The sequence below is a fragment of the Monodelphis domestica genome, chromosome 6 (assembly GCF_027887165.1).
Source record: "Monodelphis domestica isolate mMonDom1 chromosome 6, mMonDom1.pri, whole genome shotgun sequence".
In the NCBI taxonomy this organism is placed as follows: Eukaryota; Metazoa; Chordata; class Mammalia; order Didelphimorphia; family Didelphidae; genus Monodelphis; species Monodelphis domestica.
This window is the reverse complement of record NC_077232.1, coordinates 11,847,662-11,868,851: the sequence shown is the minus strand read 5'-3', so window position 1 is coordinate 11,868,851 and position 21,190 is coordinate 11,847,662. Positions and strand designations below refer to the sequence as shown.

Genomic DNA, 21,190 nt, shown 5'->3' with positions numbered 1-21,190 from the left:
TTTTCCAATGGAAGTCCTCATTTTATCGAATTCAATAAATATTTTAAGTGCCTATTATAATAATAACAACAACAATAATAATAATAGCCTTTTAAGGCTTATAAAATGCTTCACAAATATCTCATTTGAAAACTGGCCTCAGATACTTCCTAGGTGAATGACCCTGGGCAAGTCACTTGACTCCCATTGCCAAGCCCTTACTGCTCTTCTACCTTGGAACCAGTACTTAGTATTGATTCTAAGATGGAAGGTAGGGGTTAAATATATTATATATGTATATACATATATATATTATCTCACTTGAGCCTTAAAACAACACTATGGTGTTGATGCTATTGTTATTATTACTATTATCTTTATGTTAAGTGACTCATCCAGGATAACACAGCCAGTAAGTGTCTGAGGCCGGATTTGAACTCAGATTGCCAAGCTCCAAAGCTGGTGCTCTACCTATCTACTCTGCTCTCTAGCAGCCCAAGTTCGCAGGTCCACATTGTAAAAGGCCGATAGGGCTTAGGGGACAGGGAGTGTGGCAAAGGCCAGATTCAGACAAGGCACTATGGGAAAATCCAAGTAAGGCTCCACGAGGCAGGGAGCCCCTGAGGTGGACCTTAGAGGAGGAAAGCCTCTGTGGGGCAGAAAGGAGCACGTAGGGGATGCCCTGCACCGTCCAGACTCCCAGGGTCCCCTCCTAGTCAGAAACTGTCAATAGATTGCCTTGAAGGTACACGGCTGCTAGAGGAAGAGGAGAATTCTGGGCAGATCACATACCGGCCAATGACTGTCCATTCAGAGATGACCCATTTAGATCAGATTTCACTCCAGAAACTCTTCAGTCCTTGGGGCCTGGTTTTCAAACGGTCTCTTGGGCCATAACAGAAATTTGCCCCTTTAGGATTTCCCAGATTACAAAGCACTTTCCTTAGAACAAGCAGTGCCACGCAGCAGAAAGAAACCATGCTGTCTAATCAGAGGACCTGAGTTCAAGTCCCACTTTTGGTATATACTACTTCAGTTGTATTTCCTCATCAGTAAAATAAAGGGGTTCAATTTGAAAGCCTCTGGGGCCCCTCCTGGCTCCAGATCTATGACCTATGAAGGAGGTTGTATGAATATTGTTAACCCTAGTTTACAAACGAGGAAACTGAGTCATTGAGAGGTTAAAGAAACTTTCCTCCAGCTAATAAGTATGGAACTAGATCAGGGGTAGCTAGGTGGTACAGTGCATGGAACACCAAGCCTGGAGTCAGGGTGACTCATCTTAATGAATTCAAATACGGCCTCAGACATTTCCTAGCTGTGTGACCCTGGGCAAGTTATATCACCTTGCTTGCCTCAGTTTCCTCATCTGTAAAATGAGCGGGAGAAAGAAATGGCAAATCGCCTTAGGGTCTCTGCCAAGAAAACCCCAAATGGAGCCATGAACAGTCCGTCATGACTGAACAACAGCAATGGGGCTAGAATCCAAGACTCCTAATGACCTCCCCAGCCCATTCTGTAGGGCCCTTGAAGGCTCTGAATAATAAAAACTCCCATTTCTCTAGCCCTCAAGATTACAAACCAAAGTTTTGCATATATTTTAACCCTTCCTTCCTGTCTTAGGATCAATATTACATGTTGATTCCAAGGCAGAAGAGCTGTAAGGGCTAGGCAATGGGGGTTAAGTGACTTGCCCAGGGTCACCCAGCTAAGAAGTATCTGAGGTCACATTTGAACCCAGGACCCCTCATCTCTCTAGACCTGGATCTCTTTTCCACTGAGCTGCCCCTTTACATGTATTCTTATCTCCATTTTATAGAGGAGGAAACAGAGATGGAGAACCTTAGCCAAGATAGCACTTGAGCTCATGAGTCCAAGGCTAGTTCTCCTTCATCATACCTCACAAGAATGCAGGAGAAAGTAGAGATTCCTTCGTTCGTCAGATGTTTATTATGCACTTGTGATGTGCTAGCCATGGGGAAATGCCAGGCAATGCCGCTAAGGCTGTTGGGAGAAGACATCTAATGGCCTGGATTGACATTCTGGGCCCCCGATTCAGCAGAATTCTGACTGATGTGACCCGAAATCTCTCGTCTCTCTGACCTTTCTTCCACTCTCGGGATAGAAGTCTCCTTAAACCATCGTTCCCTTCTACATTGTCCTTTTTAACAGGCGGCAGAAGAAGTAGCTTTGGATTTTTTCCATTTTTTCTATATCCTTGCCCACCTCTAGGGCCATTTTGTTTTTCACAGGAAGCAAAGCCTTAGACGTGGAGGGCTGCAGATTGTTGCCTGCCTCCACTCCAGATGAAACACGGCAATCGACAAGGGAGGGAGGTCCTCTCCAGAGATGTCTGTGTTTACGACTCAGTATGTCCCCTGTGTTCAGAGTAGAGAAATGAGTTACTCTAAAGTCCACTAGGGAGATGACCCTGAAAAATAAGCTTGTATAAACAGATACAAGAATCCCCAGAATCCTCTGGGCTTTACTAATGGCCTTGGGAAAAGTGTTGGTGAAGCTAGAGTAAATTCTTTTCAAGAGGGACCAGGGGAGAAAATGATCAGAAAGCTTTACATTGTTATTGCCGCCTTGCCCAGCAGCAGCAGCACCACCATCATCCACATCCTTGGAGCCAGGGTCCCTTGAACTCTCTTCCCCTTGGCAGGATGAAGAAGATGGGGAATGTGGCTCAGGGATCTCCAGGGATGCAACTGCTGTTGGCATAGTAACATAATCACCCACCAATTTGGCAAACCAGGTACCTACAACCTCAAGCAACTTACAGCACAGTCCAATGCACAGACCTTCCCTCCCGCAAGACACATGCAGCCCAGGGGAATACAGGCACAGGGAAAACCTCCCAGGTAAACAAGGATCCCAGGGATGTACCGTTCCACAAAGGGGTCCCACAAGGCTCTCCTGCCCCAAACAAACAGCTCAAGGACCACAGTATTCTGTAACGGGCCAGCCTAAGGCCAACCAGGACACCTGACTCTATTCTTACTTGCCTCAGTTTTATGAGATAGAGTAGTGTCTGCCTTGCTGGGTGTTGGCAACATCTCCTGCCTATCTGCTCTCACAGTTCAACTGCCCTTCCTTCCTGAGTGTGGTAACTCCTTTCTGCCTATTAATGTGGCTTGTTCAGATAAAAGGCAATGCACCTCCAAATGTACAGACTCCAAGCCTCCTGTGGGGGCTGTTGGCCCATTATAGAGGCATTACCTCTCTCTCCCTTCCACTTGATCACAAGTGACTTCCAGGATGAGGAAGAGAGTGATCCTTGACTCATAGGACTGGACAGCATCTCTCCTGCTTCTAGGTAAGATGGCGCCTGGGGCCATTTTCACTCCATTCCCTAATTCCAACACTATCCTATTTCTCAGAGTTCTTTCAGGTGAGGTGCCTTGAAGGAGGGAAGAAAAGGCATTCCCTTTTAAAGTTTAATATAGAGGGAGCAGTTAAGAGGCTCAATGGTTTGAGAACTAGTCTCGAGATGGAAAGTACTGGGTTCAAATCTGCCTTCAGACACTTCCTAGCTGTGTGAGCCTGAGCAAGTCACCTAATCCTTACCAGTCTTCCGCCTTGGAACCAAAACACAGTATTAATTTTAAGCCTGAAAGTAAGACGTTTTGTAAAAGTTTTATTATAGAGTAGAATCGCTTTTCTCCATTGGGAGATGGCTCAAGATTAAAGAGAATCCCTCCAGTAGGCTTCCCTAATCTTTAGATAAGCCTGAGCTTGGGCACTCGGCTTTAGGTGGCACAAAAGGCAATCCATGTTTACTTCCTGGCCATAAGACATACTCATTTCTCCTCTTCAAGGAGCCTTGACAGTTTAGCTTCTCAGGAAGGCCGCGTTAACTCTGTTCTAGGCTGCGTTAATTCTGTTCTAGGCTGCGTTAATTCTGTTCTAGGCTGTGTTAATTCTGTTCTAGGCTGCGTTAATTCTATTCTAGGCCAAGGATTGATTTCCCAACCTTGGAAATGAAGCCATACTCCTGCTCTGTCACCCCAGCTCTAGGTGTGAACCAGATGTTCTAGGAATCATCAAAGGCACAGTCAAAGGCATGGATGTTATCAAGGCTACATATGGGGCATGTCAGGACAGAGTGGACCAGAGAACCATCAGTAAGGCTGAAAGGGGTCTGTCCTGACGCTTATGTTGATTCTCAGAGTCATGATGCTCTGGTAGTACCAGTCAAAATGAGGAAGAATGGGGAGACCACTGGGTGAAGAGTTAGGGGAACCAGATTCAAATCCTGCCTCAGGCATTTACAATCTATGGGACCCTGATCTGTTCATTTTGCCACATCTGATTTTATTCATCTGTAAAACATATACATGATAACGACAGGTGAGCCCCCTAAGTTACAGAATTCACAGAGAAGGTGCTTTGTAAATGGAGCCCCTAGAGTTTACCACCTGTGGGTTTCATGAAAGATGTTCTGGGTTCAAGATGCTTCACCCAAACCCTAGCTCAAGAGGCCTGCCGAGATAGTCACTGTTACCAGCTACTTGTACACATGGGCTATATGCTCCCACAGATTACCAGTGGGGAGTCACCAGTGGGGGAAGATACACATGGAAATAACTGGCCACGAGGCCAGGGCATAGTCATAGAGGATCCACACAAAGGCAGCAAACATTCATGAAGGAGCACAGGGTAGGTGCACTTATGGCTACAGCATACATATGACTGGTTCCACTTTCATATGATGTCAACATCCTGCTTTTTCCTGGGAATCCAGGCTCCACCCTCCATCTGCTGGGTGCCTCTGCTATTTGGGGGTCACTAACCTTCTCTCTGCCACCATTGCTTGGGCTTCAGTTATTTAGCCTTTTCAAGGCCATCTGTTTCCCACTGCTAATATCTTCTGTGGTGTAATGACTAGAAAGCCTCTTCCTGACAGACCCAGTCATTTTAGTGCATAGCTATTGGCCCTAAAGCATCATACCAAGGCAGGCAAGAGTGACAAGAATTTCAAAATTCAGTGTATCTGGGGGGCCCATCTCCTAGGGATGGCTCAGGGTCCTTGGTACCAGACAACACCCTGACCTTGGATTAGGAAATTCTTTTTCAATTTTGCTGTATTTATGTTTGTGAGTCTGTATGCCCCCAAATTCCTCCCAGGGACTACTCCAAATATCCTGTGGGATCTATGTATAAGAGAGTTGGAGTAACAAGATTTCCTCCCTCCCCAGACCCTATCTGCTTTGGATGTCAATGGATCTAAAAGAAGCAGACAAGTACAGCAGAGCCTTCTCCATTGGTCCCACTCCTGTCTTTATTATTTGTACCTTCCCAAAATGAAATCACTTTTGTCTGCCCTTGACCAGCACAAGCATCCCTGGTCTCCCTGCATAAATCTTAAAGTGCTTTAGATGTGGGAGCTAGGATCATTTTCTTGTCTCCTTCATTAATTCAACAAACCTGTGTTAAGTGCTTACTCTAATCCCTTCAGTTGTCAGTGTTCTCAGCCTCCTCACATTATCTGGTGAGTATTTCTGAGTACCTGTGTGTAGCTTCACTCCAAGATCCCCCCTCCATCCAACTCTAGTGGAATGCAATGAGTGATGACTGCTTTATCTCCTTAGCACCCAGAACAGCAGCTCACACATAGAAAGTGCTTAAGAAATGTTTATGAAGGTGACTCTGTAGATTAAGAGCCAGGCCTAGAAATGGGAAGTCCTGAGTCCTAATCTGGCCTCAGACCAGCTGTGTGACCCTGGGCAAGTCACTTAACCCCCACTGCCTAGCCCTTCCTGCTCTTCTGCCTTGGAACCATACACAGTATTGATTCTAAGACAAAAGGTAAGGGGAAAGAAAAAGAAAGAAAGGGGGGAAAGAGAGAGGGGGGAGGGAGAGAGGAAAGAAAGAAGGAAGGAAGGAAGGAAGGAAGGAAGGAAGGAAGGAAGGAAGGAAGGAAGGAAGGGAGGGAGGGAGGGAGGGAAAGAAAGAAAGAAAGAAAGAAAAGAAGGAAGGGGAAGAAGGAAGGAAGGGAGGAAGGGAGGGAGGGAGGAAGAAAAGGAAGGAAAGAGAGAGGGAGGAAGAAAGAAAGGGAATAAGGAAGGAAGAAAGAGAGGAGAAAAAGAAAGATGGAGGGAGAAAGAAAGAATGAAGGGAAGAAAGGAAGGAAGAAAGAAAGAAAGAAAGAAAGAAGAAAGAGGAAGAAGAAAGGGGAAGAAGGAAGGGAGGGAGGGAGGAAGAAAAGGAAGGAAAGAGAGAGGGAGGAAGAAAGAAAGAAAGAAAGGGAAGAAGGAAGGAAGAAAGAGAGGAGAAAAAAAAGATGGAGGGAGAAAGAAAGAAAGAAGGGAAGAAAGGAAGAGAGGAAGAAAAGAAGAAAGGAAGAAAGAAAGAAAGAAAGAAAGAAAGAAAGAAAGAAAGAAAGAAAGAGGGACGGAGGGAGGGAGGGAAGGAAGGAAGGAAGGAAGGAAGGAAGAAATGCTTATGAGATTTAATTCAATTCAATGGAATTCACAGAATTAGGTCTTGGGGTACACCATAGAAAATAAGTCTAAGATGTCCGGATTTGGAAACAGAGACCTGAGGTTTCAAATCTTGGCTCTGCTACTAACTTTCTGGGTGACCTTGGGCAAGTCACTTTAAATGGTGGGGCTGGACGACTTTTGAGCTTCCTTTAATCTCTAAGGCTGTTCCAGTGTTCCGCTGCAGTCTCTTGCTCTGATGATCCTAGACCAAAATCCTTGTCCTCAAAGAGTTTCCAGTCGATTGGGGGTGAGGCGGGATGGTATTAGTAGGAGAACATTCATTCCATCCCAGGATGGTGGCGATCTGGGCAGCCCCTTGTGCTTAGATTCGTACAGTTGTTCGTCTCTGCCTTAGAGGCATGATATCACCCGATTTATCGTTACTTAGTTGTGTTGGACTCTTTGGGACCCCACTTGGGGCTTTCTTGGCAGAGATCCTGCAGTGGTCTGTCAGTTCCTTCTCAGGCTCATTTTGCAGATGAGGGCACTGAGACAAACAAGAGGAAATGACTTGGCCAGGGCCATACAGTGAATAGTGTCTGAGGCCAGGTTCAAGTTCAGGCCTTCCTGGCTCCAGGCCCGGAGCTCTACCCACTGTGCCGCCTAGCTGCCAAATATGAGATAATGCAGCCACTTCAGACTGAACACCCCAGGGCGGAGCACAAGTGGGGGGGGGCATGCTGTAATCAGCCAGTCGTTCTGCTCTCTAGAGCTCCAGTACACACTCCTGGGGCAGAGAATGCAGCAGTGGCTCCCAACCCTGAGTGCCAGTCTGAGGTGGCCCTCCTCCCGCTGCCCCCGGAGCCTGGATGCCCCCCTTCTCTTGGCTGGCCAAACTGTGACTCTGGGAAGGAGGAGAAACTTCAAAGTTGAACATCAGTAACTCGGCTTCGTTGTCTTGCAACAGGCTCAGGGTGAGGGGCAGAAGGAGAAAGGGCGGCTGAGGAACAGAGCCAAAGGCAAGGGGGTGGGAAATCTGTCTTCGGAGGGGGCTGCCTGTCACCCATCCTCCCAGGGGACTAATAACAACACTTGGTGCTTAAACAACCCCTTCATGCTCACAGCTAGCAGCTGGCTTGATAATTAGTGAATCTGCCCAGACCTCGGTATTATGATCCTCTCTGGGGGAAACTGAGGCCCAGAGGGATGGGGAGTATGCCCAGAGGAGGCCTGGTTCTGCCTTTGGCATTAGCAGTCAGGTGCCCGCAGACTGTGCTCTCTCTGCTCTCCTGCTCCGCAGGGCATCGACCACAGCCCTAGACCCTCAGCATGCTGTTTGCTCAAGTTCAGTTTTCTTCTCTGTAAAATGGGATGAATAAGAGCCTCTCGGAGCTGCTGTCAAGATCAGCGGAGATCCCATCTCTAAAGTGCTTTGTAAACTTCAAGGGGCCACACAAATACCTGCTGCTGTGCTTATTCTAGGCCGAGATGAATTCTTTCTGTGCTAGAATGCCAGGCTTCTCCGGGGCAGGAACTGGGGCAGATGGGGGAGGGCGGAAGGGGACACGATGGCATCCTTTCCTTCCTTGGCAGGCTGCCCGATTCCAGACTCCAGATTTCAGAAATCTAGAGGCTGGATGTTTCAAGAATGCCTTTATTAGCAGCTGAAAAGAGAAAAGGGGGAGGGCAGGGAAGGGCAGTAGCCATGCCCAGGCTGGGAGAATTGGGAGCAACCAAGCCCTTCGAAGGTCAAGCACTGTAGGAAGAGGAGGGAGGCTCTCACCCCAGTGACTTGGGGGGACAGCAGACTACAGATGCTCCTTCCTCCTCCGGATCAGCCTCCAAATTGGTCCCTCTGTTCTAGTCTTTCCCCCATTCAATCCATTTTCCCACCAAGTTGTCAAAAGATTCTTGATACAAACAGGTCAGACCATGTTTCTCCCTTGCTCAGTCCTGTCCTCTAGGGCTCTGGGGCCCAGGGAGCACAGAGTGTGGGTACCAACAGGAGTACCCCTGGGAGGAGGAGGCCAACTCCCAATACCTGCCTGCTAAAGCCACATTCAGAGCTGTGCCTCCTGCTGGCAAATTCCAGGCTCCACCCCCTCTGGGACTCAGTTTCCCCTGAGTCTTCATTCACAGTTAGTGTTCAAGACAATTTGCTGCCCTCTGCTCCTTCAAGGTCCTCACCAAACTGGTTCTGTCCATGTTGACCAGAACTCTATAGTCTGTCTCCCACCTCAGAGCCACTGTAGGAGGCATCCCTCCCTTCCTGGAAGCCTCCATACCTCTCTGCCTGCCCCTTTGAATCCTTAGAATCTTCCATCAAGGGCAATTTCCTTCTTCCTCACCACCAGAAACTTTCTTCCTCCCTCCCTTCCTCCTTCCCTTCCTCCCTTCCTCCCTTCCTCCCTTCCTCCCTTCCTCCCTTCCTCCCTCCCTCCCTCTCTCTCTTTCTTTCTTTCTTTCTTTCTTTCTTTCTTTCTTTCTTTCTTTCTTTCTTTCTTTCTTTCTTTCTTTCTTTCTTTCTTTCTTTTTCTTTCTCCCTTCTCTCCCTCTCTCTCTTTCCTTCCTCTCTTTCTTCCTTTCCTTTTCTTCCTCCCTCCCTCCCTTCCTCCCTTTATTTCTTCCTTCCTTCTTTCCTTTCTTCATCCTCTTTCTTTTTTCTTTCTTTCTTTCTCCCTCCTTCTCTTCCTCTCTTTCTTTCCTCCCTTCCTTCCTCCCTCCCTCCCTCCCTCCCTCCCTCCCTTCCTTCCTTCCTTCCTTTTTTCTTTCTCTTTCTTTCTTTCTTTCTTTCTTTCTTTCTTTCTTTCTTTCTTTCTTTCTTTCTTTCTTTCTTTCTTTCTTTCTTTCTTTCTTTCTTTCTTTCTCCTCTCCCTCTCTCTCTTTCTTTCCTTCCTCTCTTTCTTCCTTTCCTTTTCTTCCTCCCTCCCTCCCTCCCTCCCTTTATTTCTTCCTTCCTTCCTTTCTTCATCCTCTTTCTTTTTCTTTCTTTCTTTCTTTCTTTCTTTTATCTTTCTTTCTTTCTTTCTCACTCCTTCTCTTCCTCTCTTTCTTTCCTTCCTCTCTTTCTTCCTTTCCTTTTCTTCCTCCCTTCCTCCTTCCCTTTATTTCTTCCTTCCTTCCTTTCTTCATCCTCTTTCTTTTTTCTTTCTTCTTTCTTTCTTTCTTTCTTTCTTTCTTTCTTTCTTTCTTTCTTTCTTTCTTTCTTTCTTTCTTTCTTTCTTTCTTTCTTTCTTTCTTTCTTTCTTTTCTTTCTCCCTCCTTCTCTCTTTCTTTCCTTCCTTTTCTTTCTTCCTTCTTTCCTCCCTCTCTCTTCCTTTCCTTTTCTTATTTCTTCTTTATCTTTCTTTTCCTTCCTTCTTTCTTCCTCCCTCTCTTTCTTTCTTTTTCTTCCTTCCTTCCTTCTTCTCTTTCTTTCTCCCTCCCTCTTTCTCTTCCTCCCTCTTTCTCTTTCCTTCCTTTTCTTCCTCCCTCCCTCCCTTTCTTTATTTCTTCCTTCCTTCCTTCCTTTCTCTCATTTTCTTTCTTCCTTCCTTCCTCCCATCCTTCCTCTCTCTCTATCTGTCTCTCTCTGTCTGTCTCTGTCTCTCTGTCTGTCTGTCTGTCTCTCTCTCTCTCTCTGTGTCTCTTTGTCTCTGTCTGTCTGTCTGTCTGTCTGTCTCTCTCTCTCTCTCTCACACATACACACACACACACACACACACACACACACACACACACACACAGACCTGGGGCTGATTCTTCACAGTGGAATGTTGGTCTCCTAGGCTTGACCATCCAGTGGGACCAGAACAAGATAATGTTTGGGGATCAGGACCTTCTTGGGGGTTAACATTGCATGCCTGTGATTCTGCTCTCAGCTCAAGGCTGCCAACAGCCAACAGCCAACAGGAGTGGCTGGCCAGAGCTTTCCTACCCTTGAGATCCCAAGGGAGAGAGGAGACAGAGTTAAAGTTTTCCCCAACCCCCTGTTTTTGCCTAGTGCCCCACCTCATAAAATGTGAGAGTCTTGAGATTAGAAGTATCTGTCCCAGCACCAAATAAATCCTTTGCAAATTGTTCTATGTGGCTTTCGTTGAAAACTCCAGAAAGAAAAGTTGAGGCCTGAAAGAGTATATCCTGGGCTAAAAGACTAGAGATGTACAGCCAAGCTGGCTTGCTGAATGAATGCAGTCCACCTGTCTCCACTTACTGAAGTCAGTATTCCAACAAAAACCTAATATGCACCCTGGACAGAATAATGATCTAGAAAGAGAGCAAGAAACAACAGTGACTTCCTCAGCCCCTGAACTGCCCAAAAAGCCAACCAGAAGCCCATCATTCATAGGAAAGGGGCTACTAACAAAGCCAGTGCCAGTGCAGGTAAACAAGCCTACAGTAGTCTCCAAGCACTACCAAATACATATAATAAATAGCAAAAGTAGAGGCCTCTCCCCAGCTCTGAGAAAGACCCAGGGAACCCAGAGAATATATCTTAGAGGATGGAGCTCTGGTGGGCATCAGGCAGAATAACATGGCAGTTCTTAGATCAGTCCAGCCAGGGCATTAGCACTCTGTCCTCTGCACCTCAAAGATCTAGGGAGCCAAACCTCACTAGAAGTAGAGGTCAGCTTAAGAACCCAGGAGGAGCCCTGGATCCTCTGCAAGGACTACATAGAGATCTAGAAGAAATGAAGTGATAGAGAATATAAAGGCTCTGGAGGAAAGAATTGGAAGGATAATGAATAATTTAGAAGGGAAATTGGTAAGCTTTACCCAAGGAAGAGACTTAGGTAAACTACAAGAAACTAACAAGAAATCAATGACTCCATGAGGCAGCAAGACATACTGGAACAAAATCAAAAGACTGAAAAAAAAATAGAAGGAAATGTGAGATATCTAATATTAAAAATAACTGACCAGGGGGGCAGCTGGGTAGCACAGTGGATTGAGAACCAGTCCTAGAGACGGGAGGTCCTAGGTTCAAATCTGGCTTCAGCCACTTCCCAGCTGTGTGACCCTGGGCAAGTCACTTGACCCCCATTGCCTAGCCCTTACCACTCTTCTGCCTTGGAGCCAATACACAGTATTGACTCCAAGACGGAAGGTAAGGGTTTTTAAAAAAAAAAATAACTGACCAGAAAAAAAAGATAAAGGAAAGATAATTTAAAGATCACTGGCCTCCCTGAAAGCCATGGGTTTTTTTTTTAAGATTTAATACTATATTTCAAGAAGTTGTGAATGAACACTGCCCACATTTATAAGAACCAGAGGGCAAAGTAGATACAGAAAGAGCATACCAATCCCATTTGGAAAGAAACTCCAAATGAAATATTACAGGAATATAATAACCTCAATCCAGAGTTTCCTGAAAATACTGCAAGTATCAAGGAAGGAGTTCAAGTTCCAAGGAACTGTACTCAGGATCACACAAGACTAGACATCTTCTACTATAAATGAGAAGAGATCTTGGAATACAATATTCCAAAAGGCAAATGCTATAAGATTCCAACCAAAAATAACTTAGCCTTAAAGGTTGATATAACCCTACAGGAAAAAATATATCATTAATGAAACAGAGGACTTTCAAGCATTTCTGATGAAAAGAATTTTGATTTACAAACTGAAGAGGCAAGAGCAACATAGTAAGGTCAATTTATTTGAATAGTTAGAAGTTTTATGGCAATATAATGATAACATTCCGATAGGACCAAGACTTAAGAATCTAAATGCCTTCAAAGTCTGAGGTCCCAACAGTGGATTGGTTCTGTTCTGAGAGTTGTCAGAGGGGAAAGAGTAGGTAAGAGGCAAGGAAGACTCTACTAGCATAGAAAAGAGGAAGAAGGGGCTAGAACCAGTTATTTCTCATATTTGGGGTGTGTGAGAAATAGAGTATATAAACATGAAGAAAGGGGCTGAGGATAGGCCTCAAATGAACCTCATCCTTATCTTTAACAGTCAACAGAGGGGTGAGCAAGAACACCACAAACTGGTGTAGATATATATATGTATATATATATATATATCAGACTCAACAATGAGGGGGATTAAAAAGGTGGATAATAAGGAGATGAAATAGCCTCAAGTCACACAAACTCCTTGATCCTGGAGTGGAGATTAAAAGGAGGAAAAGTAAAAAAAGGACAACCAATTAATTGGAGTCTAAAAGGTGCCCACCAATCAGAGAAGAGCTGATCAAAGTGTGGCATAGAAGGAATGAAAGAGATTGTACTGTAAACCATGATGAGAGATGATTGCAGAGAATCTTGAGTAGAATGATGGAAACTGAGTGAAGTGAGAAGAACCAGGAGGATAACTTATAACGGAACAACCCTGTAAAGAAATCTATGCCAATCAATGCAACAATTGTTTTTGTTTCCAGAGGACCTGCCACAGAGGATGGTGCCTACTTCCTGACAGAGAGAGGAGAGAAATAAGGTACAGAAAATGATGGATATTGTGGACATGGCTATTGGGGGAGGATATGCCTACAAGGTTGGGGGGGGGAGTTCCTTCTCCCCTCTCCTTTTTTTTTAATCCTTTCCTTCCATCTTAGAATTAATACTGTGTATTGGTTCCAAGGCAAAAGAGGCAATGAGAGTTAAGTGACTTACACAAGGTCACACAGCTAGGAAATGTTTGAGGCCATTTTTTAACCCAGGACTTTGCTTCTCTAGGCTTGGATCTCAATCCACTGAGCCACTTTGTTGCTCCCTTCCTTTTGGCTTTTAATAGGGAGAATTTAGGAGACAGAGGGAGAGTTAGAGTGGTACTAAAAATAAAGCCTAGGGCCATTGAAGGGAACATAAGGGATCACAGACAAGCAGGACAGTTTTGAAAGTGCTGTGTAGGATTATTCCATACTTAGGGGAAAAGCAGAAAGGTGAACTAGAGACAGTTCCACATCCAGGCTCCTTTTTGATCTTCTCCTTATGACACTCGCTTTTTGGGGTGCTTAACTTCGGGGGGGGGGAAATAACAAATTAAAAATGATAAGAAGCAAAGAAAATCTCCCTCTAGTCTTCCCCACATTTGTTTTCTCTTCTACCATGTGCCTGCCTGGACTCCCAACAGCCCCCTCTTGTCCTGTTTCAGGCCCCATACCTAAGCTAGCACCACATTTTCTTGATTCAAAGGAGACCAGAGTATTGAACAGTGACCATAAAATGGAACTGAATAAATACTCTTAATGGACAACTCCATTAGTTACTTCCCCCTGAAAGAGGTTTCTAAACCGCTGTAGATAAAGGACAAGCTTTTTTAACCCCTTTCCTTCGGTCTCAGAATCAATACTGTGCATTGGTTCCAAGGCAGAAGACCAGTAAGGACTAGGCATTGGGGGTCAAGTGACTTGCCCAGGGTCACACAGCTAGGAAGTGTCTGAGGCCACATTTGAACCCAGGACTTCCAATCCACTGAACCACAAGAAAAGCTTTTTCTTTTCCAACCATCCTTTTTCTTTAAGAACAGCAGTGAAAAAAAGCCATGTTTTGGCTGACATTTATTTGTATGCATTGTTTCCTCCAATTAACCTAACTGTCGAAGCATTTGGGCAAATGAGCAAGTATTCCAGAGCTTTCTCTTTCCCATATTAATTTCTCAGAGTTTTCTCCCTTCCAAGACAACCCCTCGGGGAAACAATTCTCTGCTTGGAGAGGAAAGCACCTATCTGATCCCCTGTGTGGATAAAGGACTAGTGTGTTTGGAAGTCCAAAGGTCACTTGGCCTCATTTCCAACTGAGCAGAAAGGTGTTAACAAGGAAAACGTCTATTGGCTTCAGCTCAGCTTTCTGGAAATCAGCAGCCTCCATCTCTGCGTATTTTTGATTTGCTTCAGAATTGTTTTTTTCTGCCTTTCTCCACCCTTGTTGAGCAATATAACAGGGAGCGTCCTCCTTTGGGGAGGCCCACCTCCCCTTCACTGGTCGGCTTTGTAAAAATCCCCAGGCTTATTTTGTCTTTTGTTGAGATTTTTCCCCTCTTTTCTGTTAAATTCCCAGAATGCAAGTGAAGCAAGCCTATAAACTCCTCTTGCCTAGAGGCATAGTTTATTGAAGAAGAGAGATTCCCCATTAAGTGTCCTGCCACTAAATTCTTGTGTGTGTAATAGACACAGAGACCTCTAAGTCTTTATGCTCCTGTGTGCTTTACTGCCTTAATCATTTTGGATTTAGTTGCTGGAGGCAGCTAAGTGGCTCAGTGGATGGAGTGCTAGGCCTGGAGTCAGGAAGGCCCAAGTTCAAATGTGGCCTCAGATGCTTTCTATCTGTGTGACCCTGGGCAAGTCATTTAACCTCTGACTGTCTGACAAGAGGACCTGTTGGGTCTACTGGAGAAGGAAATGGCAAACTATTCTAGTATCCTTGCCAAGGAAATCCCAAGGATAACTATTATCCATGAGATGGCAAACCATCAACCTGACAAGCCTGAAAGACAACAAGGTCTCTTGGCTATGAAATCACTTGTGTTCAAATTAAAAAACTCATATGTGATAAGATATCTATCTATCCATCTATCTATGTATCTATGTATATATCTATCCATCCATCCCTCTATCTATGTATCTATCTGTCCATCTATCCATCTATCTATCTATCCAATTATCTATCCACTCATCCATCTATCTATCTATCCATCTATCTATCCTTCTATCTATGTATCTATCTATCCATCCATTCATCCATTTATCTATCTATCTATCTATCCATCTATCTATCTATCCTTCTATCTATGTATCTATCTATCTATCTATCTATCCATCTATCTATCTATCTACCCATCTATCTATCCATTTATCTATCTATCCATCCATCCATCTATCTATCCATCCATCTATCTATCTATCCATCTATGCATGTATCTGTGGATCTGTGTATTTATCCATCTATCCATCCATCCATCCATCTATTCCTCTATCTATGTATCTATATGTCCATCTATCCATCTATCTATCTATCCAATTATCTATCCATCTATCTATCTATCTATCTATCCATCTATCTATCCTTCTATCTATCTATCTATCTATCTATCTATCTATCTATCCATCCATCCATCCATCCATCTATCTATCTATCCATCCATCTATCCTTCTATCTATGTATCTATCTATCATCTATCCATCCATGCATCCATCCATCTATCTATCTATCCATCTATCTATCTATCTATCAATCTATCTATCCCTCTATCTATGTATCTATCTGTCCATCCATTTATCTATCCATCTATCTATCCATCCATCTATCTATCATCTATCTATCTATCTATCTATCTATCTATCTATCCTTCTATCCTTCTATCTATGTATCTATCCATCCATCTATCTATCTATCTATCCATCTATTCATCCATCCATCTATCTATCTATCTATCTATCTATCTATCTATCTATCTATCTATCTATCTATCTATCCATCCATCCATCCTTCTATCTATGTATCTATCTATCCCTCTATCTATGTATCTATTTGTCCATCTATCCATCCATCCATATATATGTATATTTCTTTATAGTTTGTTTTTGGTCAAATGCCTCAGTGGGCTCTTATTCCTCATTAAGAATGGATTACTACAGCTGAATGGATCTTCTTAGACCATGGGGCCTCTCGATAAGGTGCCCACCTGGAGAATCCTTGTTGCCCTGAACCTGTTGGCCTCTAAGGGTTTCTTCTTTTTTTTTTTTAAACTCTTATTTCCTGTCTTAGTAACAACTCTGAGACAGAGGGGCAAATACTAGGCAAATAGGGTTAATGACTTGCCCAGGGTCACACAGCTGGGAAGTGTCTGTGGCCAGGTTTGAACCCAGGAGCTCCTGTCTACAGGGCGGGCACTCCATCCACTGTGCCCCCTGGCTTCCTCTTAACAATGTCTTTTCAAAGACCCAGACGCAATGAAAAGTTGTCCAGTTGTTTTTCAGGCATACTTGACTCTACATGACTCCATTTGAGGTTTTCTTGGCAAAGATACTAGAGCAGTCTGCTCTTTCCTTCTGCAGCTCATTTTACAGATGAGGAAGTCAAGGCAAACGGAGTGAAGTGACTTGCCCAGAGTCACACAGCTAGGAAGTATCTGAGGTCTAATTTGAACGCAGGAATAACCAATTAAGCAGTCAAATTTGCATTTGGTCTCCCTGAGTCTTAGGGTTGCATAGACAGACCTTGGGGGTGGTGGGGAGACTGACCAGGACACGTAGCCCACGTGAGGAGTGAAGACCTCTTTCTCTAGTGACAATGATACTCATAATAACACGTTTGTGTTTATTTTAAGGTTTGCAAAGCACTTTGCATAGATTCTCTCATTTGATCCTCACATCAATCTTGTGACTTTGGTGCTATTATTACTGTCTTTTTGCAGATGAGGAAACTGAGACCATTGGAGGTTAAGTAACTTGCCCAGGGTCGTGGGGTCAGCTAGGTGGCACCATTGTGCACCGAGTGCCAGGTCTGGGGTCAGGAAAACTCATTTTACTGAGTTCAGATCCAGCCTCAGACACTTACTACTTGGATGATTGTAGGCAAGTCCCTTCATCCTGTTTGCCTCAGTCTCCTCATCTGTCAAATAGGCTGTAGAAGGAAATAGCAAACCATGCCAGTATGTTTGACAAGAAAACCCCCAAGTTTTCATGAAGTCAGAAATGACTGAAAATGACTGAATAGAGCAACTAGGTGATTCATTGGATAGAGAGGAAAGGTCCTGGGTTCAAATGTGACCTCACTTACTTCCTAGCTATGTGACCCTGAACAAGTCACTTAAGCACAAATTTCCCAGCCCTTATTGCTCCTCTACCTTGGAACCAATACTCAGTATTGATTCTAAGGATTCTAAGATAGAAGGGTTTTTTTTTTTAAAGAAAAGAACTGAAAACAACCTGAGTCATATAGCTAGTAGGTATCTGAGGCAGGATTTGAACTCAGGTCTTCCACACTACAAAGTCCATTCTTTATGGCTTTACCATCAAACTGCTGCTTTCTTGGAGGTTCTAAGCAGTTGGTGATCTGTAGCATCAGTAGTGGGGCTGATGCCAAAGACACTTAGAACCCTCAGCCACCACATTCCTTTATTAAACAGACTAGACCGCTGAAGTCTTCAAATAAAGGCAGCTTCTGATGTGCTGGATTTCGGTGTGGCCTGGCTTTCATTTCTTTGGCATGGCTGTTGGCTTGGCCCAAGAATCATCGATTTGGAAGAGTCTGCCACCCAAGGGGGGGCCATCAAGGGAAAGAGAGTTGGACTTGGGGTCATAGGACCTGAGCTCTGCTGCCTAATTGTACCCAGGCAACCTTGGGCAAGTGCCTTTGTTATCCTCATCTGTAAAATGGGAGGCATTGGGGTAGATGACATCTCAGGTCTCTTTTCTGGATCCTTCTAGATGGTTCTAAGTGGAGTTGGGGTGGGGTTAAGAGTTAGGAAAAGCAGATCAACTCTCAGAGTCCCAGAATTCCCCAGTCCAAGAGAGCAAAGGTTCAGGGATAAACTGGGTGTGGGCCCATGAAGGAGGCATGTTGGAGGAGCTGGGGCAGGTGAGCTCAGACATGTATAAAGGTATACAGTGGGATAAAGTGCTCTATCAACACTTATTCAGTACCTACTGTGTGCCAGGCACTGTTCTGGACCCTGGGGATATAAGCACAAAGAAACAAACTATCCTTACTGGCAAGGAGCCTGCATCCTAATGGATACAATAAGGGTATATGCCAGGGAATACAATAGAAATACAAAGTGAATAGATACAAATATATACCAATTACAAATAAATACAAAGGGGGCAGCTAAGTGGTTCAGTGGTTAGCGAGTTGAGTCTAGAGAAAGGGTTCAAATCTGGCCTCAGACACTTCCTAGCTGTATGACCCTGGACAAGTCACTTAAGTCTAGTTGTCTAGTCCCTTCTCATATTCCTGCCTTGGAACTAATACTTAGATCAATTCTAAGACAGAAGGTAAGAGTTAAAAAAGATACAAATAAAGACAAATATATACCAAATACAAAATAGTTCAAGAGAAAGGATATGAGTAAGAAAGACTTCCCACAGAAGAGGATGCTTGAGCTATATCTTAAAGGAAAAGAGAGACTCTAGGACAGTGATGGTGAACCTATGGTACACATGCCAAAAAGGGCACTCGGAGCCCTCTCTGTGGGCATATTTGCAGTTGCCCACTAGAGTTCATTACTAGAAAGCTAGGGGGATTAGGGCAGAGCTGTTCCTCAACCCCTTTCCATGTACCTGACAATGTTCCTCACTTCCCCTGCTCCTCTGCCCAGAAGTCAATGGGAGTGCTTTTTCCCTCTCCTGTCTGAGGTAAGAGGGTTGGGGAAGGGTGCAAAGGGGGATCAGGGCTTGGCATTTGGTCTCTGGAGGGGGTGGGTACAGCACTTGGTCTGGTAGGGCTTGGCATTCTGTCTCTAAAAGGTTTGCCATCACTGCTCTAGGAAGTAGAGATAACAAGGGAGTCTATTCTAGGCATGCAGGATGACCAGTACAATGACACAGAGATGGGACATGTGGGAGGATAAGAGAGAAGACTTGTCTGACTGAGTTGAAGAGTGCATGATGGGAAGTGATGCTCAACAAGTCTGGAAAGGTTGCTTGAGGCCAGAGGGTAGGATTCTAAAAGCTAAGCAGAGACATTTATTTTTCATGCCAGGGACACTAGGAAGCTCCTGGAATTGATTGAGGGAGTCACATGGTCAGATCAGTACTTAAGGAAAGCTGTTCTGGCAGCAGTATAAAGGATGGACTGGATGGGGAGGATCTCCCTAGGCAGGGAGATCAATATGGAGGCTGTTGCAATCATCGAGGTGAGAGGGGATAAAGGGCTGACCTGAAAGGTGGCACGTGGGTGAGTGGAGAGAAGGGGTCAGATGTAAGAGACATCTGGAAGGTAGAAAGGACAAGAGAGAGCAACCGCCTGGAAACGTGGTGCAAGAATGAGTGAGGACTTGAGGGTAATGAACCGGAAAGCCTGGAAGGATGGAGGAGCCTTCAAGAGAAATTGGAAGAGAGAACAGGTTGGGGGAAGGTAATAAGTTCAGTTTGGGACACGTGAGTTTGACGTGTCTCCAGGCAACCCATGATGTCTGATAGGCGACTGCTGATCGAGGAAGGAGACCGAGGCTGGCTTAGAGATCTGGGAGTCATCTACCTGGAAATGCTGGTTAAATCCATGGGAGTCAATGAGAGAAAGTGTAAAATAGAAAAGGGCCCAGGACAGAACTTAGGGGAACACCCATAGTTCCACAGTTGGAGACGTAACGTGCCTGGTGAGCCCCAACAGAAGAGGATAAGAAAGGTCTTAGTTCCTTCCATCAAGAGAACTATAACTGGAAAGAATAAGGGAGGGGAGGAGGAGGGAAGGAGAATCCACCAAGCCCTATTTCTTCAAGGGGACCCGAAACTTTCTTCTTCCTCTACCTGAGAAGTCAGTGTCTATGGAGAAATCATCCCACTTCCTCATTTCTCCAAAAGAAATGACTGACAAATCATCCCACTTCCTTTTTTTTTCTCTTCTCTTTTAAGCATGAGACTCCTAAAAGGTCCCAGGGGCCTCGGGTCCCATCACATAAGAATGGACTCAGAGCAGAAAGGGCAATCCTATCCTCCCATGCCTTACTAAGAATCTCTGATTCACCATCCCCAAGAAGTGGGTCATCAGCTCCTAGTTGAGTACCTCCAAGGAGGGCAAACCCATCAATGGCCTCCCCTTTGTGGCGACTCTCTCGGACATTTTCCTTCCATCTACCTTCAATTTTCTTGCCCCAACTGTTTCCTATCTCCCCATTTTACAGCTAGGAAAACTGACCTGGAGAGAAGTGATGACTTCTCCCAAGATGTAGGAGGAAAGCTGAGATGAGGACCCAGGGCTCCTGATTCCAGTCCCAGGACTCTCATCACTATTGGCTCTTAAGGGAATTAGGGGGCGATCGGTGTCCTGCCCTATGCCAGGGCTTTACATCCCTTCCCAATAGGAAGATGACTAGATTTAGAAGCAGAGGGCCATGGGATTGTGGGATTAAAGGGTAAGAAGACGGGTGGCTCAGTAGATTGAGAGCCAGGTCTGAGTTTAAATTTGGTCTCAGATACTTCCTAGCTGTGTGACCCTGGGTAATGTAATAAATAACAATAATAGACTATATTTGATTGTTAATTGAAAACTAACAGATCAGGCAGTTATCTTCTTTCTCCTTCCCTTCCTCCCTTTCCCTCCGTCTTCCAGTCTTTTGCATGCTTTCCCAATTTCTCTCTTCTACAGTAAGTCACTTAATACTCATTGCATAGCCTTTACCGCTCTTCTCCCTTGGAACCAATATACTGTATTGATTTTATGATGGAAGGTAAGGGTTTAAAAAAGAATGACTCATTTTACAAATGAGGAAACTGAGGCAGAGAGGGTTTCTTCAAGGTCACACCACTAGTGAAGTGTCACAGTGGGGAATGGAAATCAGGTGCTCTGACTCCAAAGCCAGCTTTCTTTCCTGGGTTCAAATCCTGGCTTCACTACCTGGCCTTACTACCACGTATCCTCTGATAGCTAGGTGGCACCACAATGCAAAGTATGGGTCTGGACAGGAAAATCTAAGTTCAAATCTGGCCTCAGACACTGACTAGCTGTGCGACCTTGGGCAAGTCACGTTACCTGATTTGCTTCAGTTTCTTCATTTGTGATGAGCTGGAGAAGGGAATGGCAAACCCCTCCAGGATCTTTGCCAAGAAAGCCCCCAATGGGGACACAAAGAGTCAAGTATAAATGAAGAATAACAAAGTTCCCTATAGTGATGATGAAAATAAAGGACCAGAGGATCTCAGC

The 21,190-nt window shown here is 44.7% G+C and overlaps 1 protein-coding gene across 2 annotated transcripts in view; it reads left to right on the top strand.

The window, feature by feature from the left end:
• The window catches only part of DAGLA (diacylglycerol lipase alpha), an 81,732-nt gene that overhangs the window by 14,697 nt on the left and 45,845 nt on the right, over positions 1-21,190 (top strand). Inside the window, exon 2 of one of the 2 annotated variants that reach the window (XM_056803573.1) lies at positions 12,769-12,824. The exons of the other annotated variant lie outside the window; for it this stretch is intronic. The gene's annotated coding sequence lies outside the window, so the exon portion shown is untranslated. The remainder of the gene's footprint in view (positions 1-12,768; positions 12,825-21,190) is intronic. 2 annotated transcript variants of the gene reach the window in all.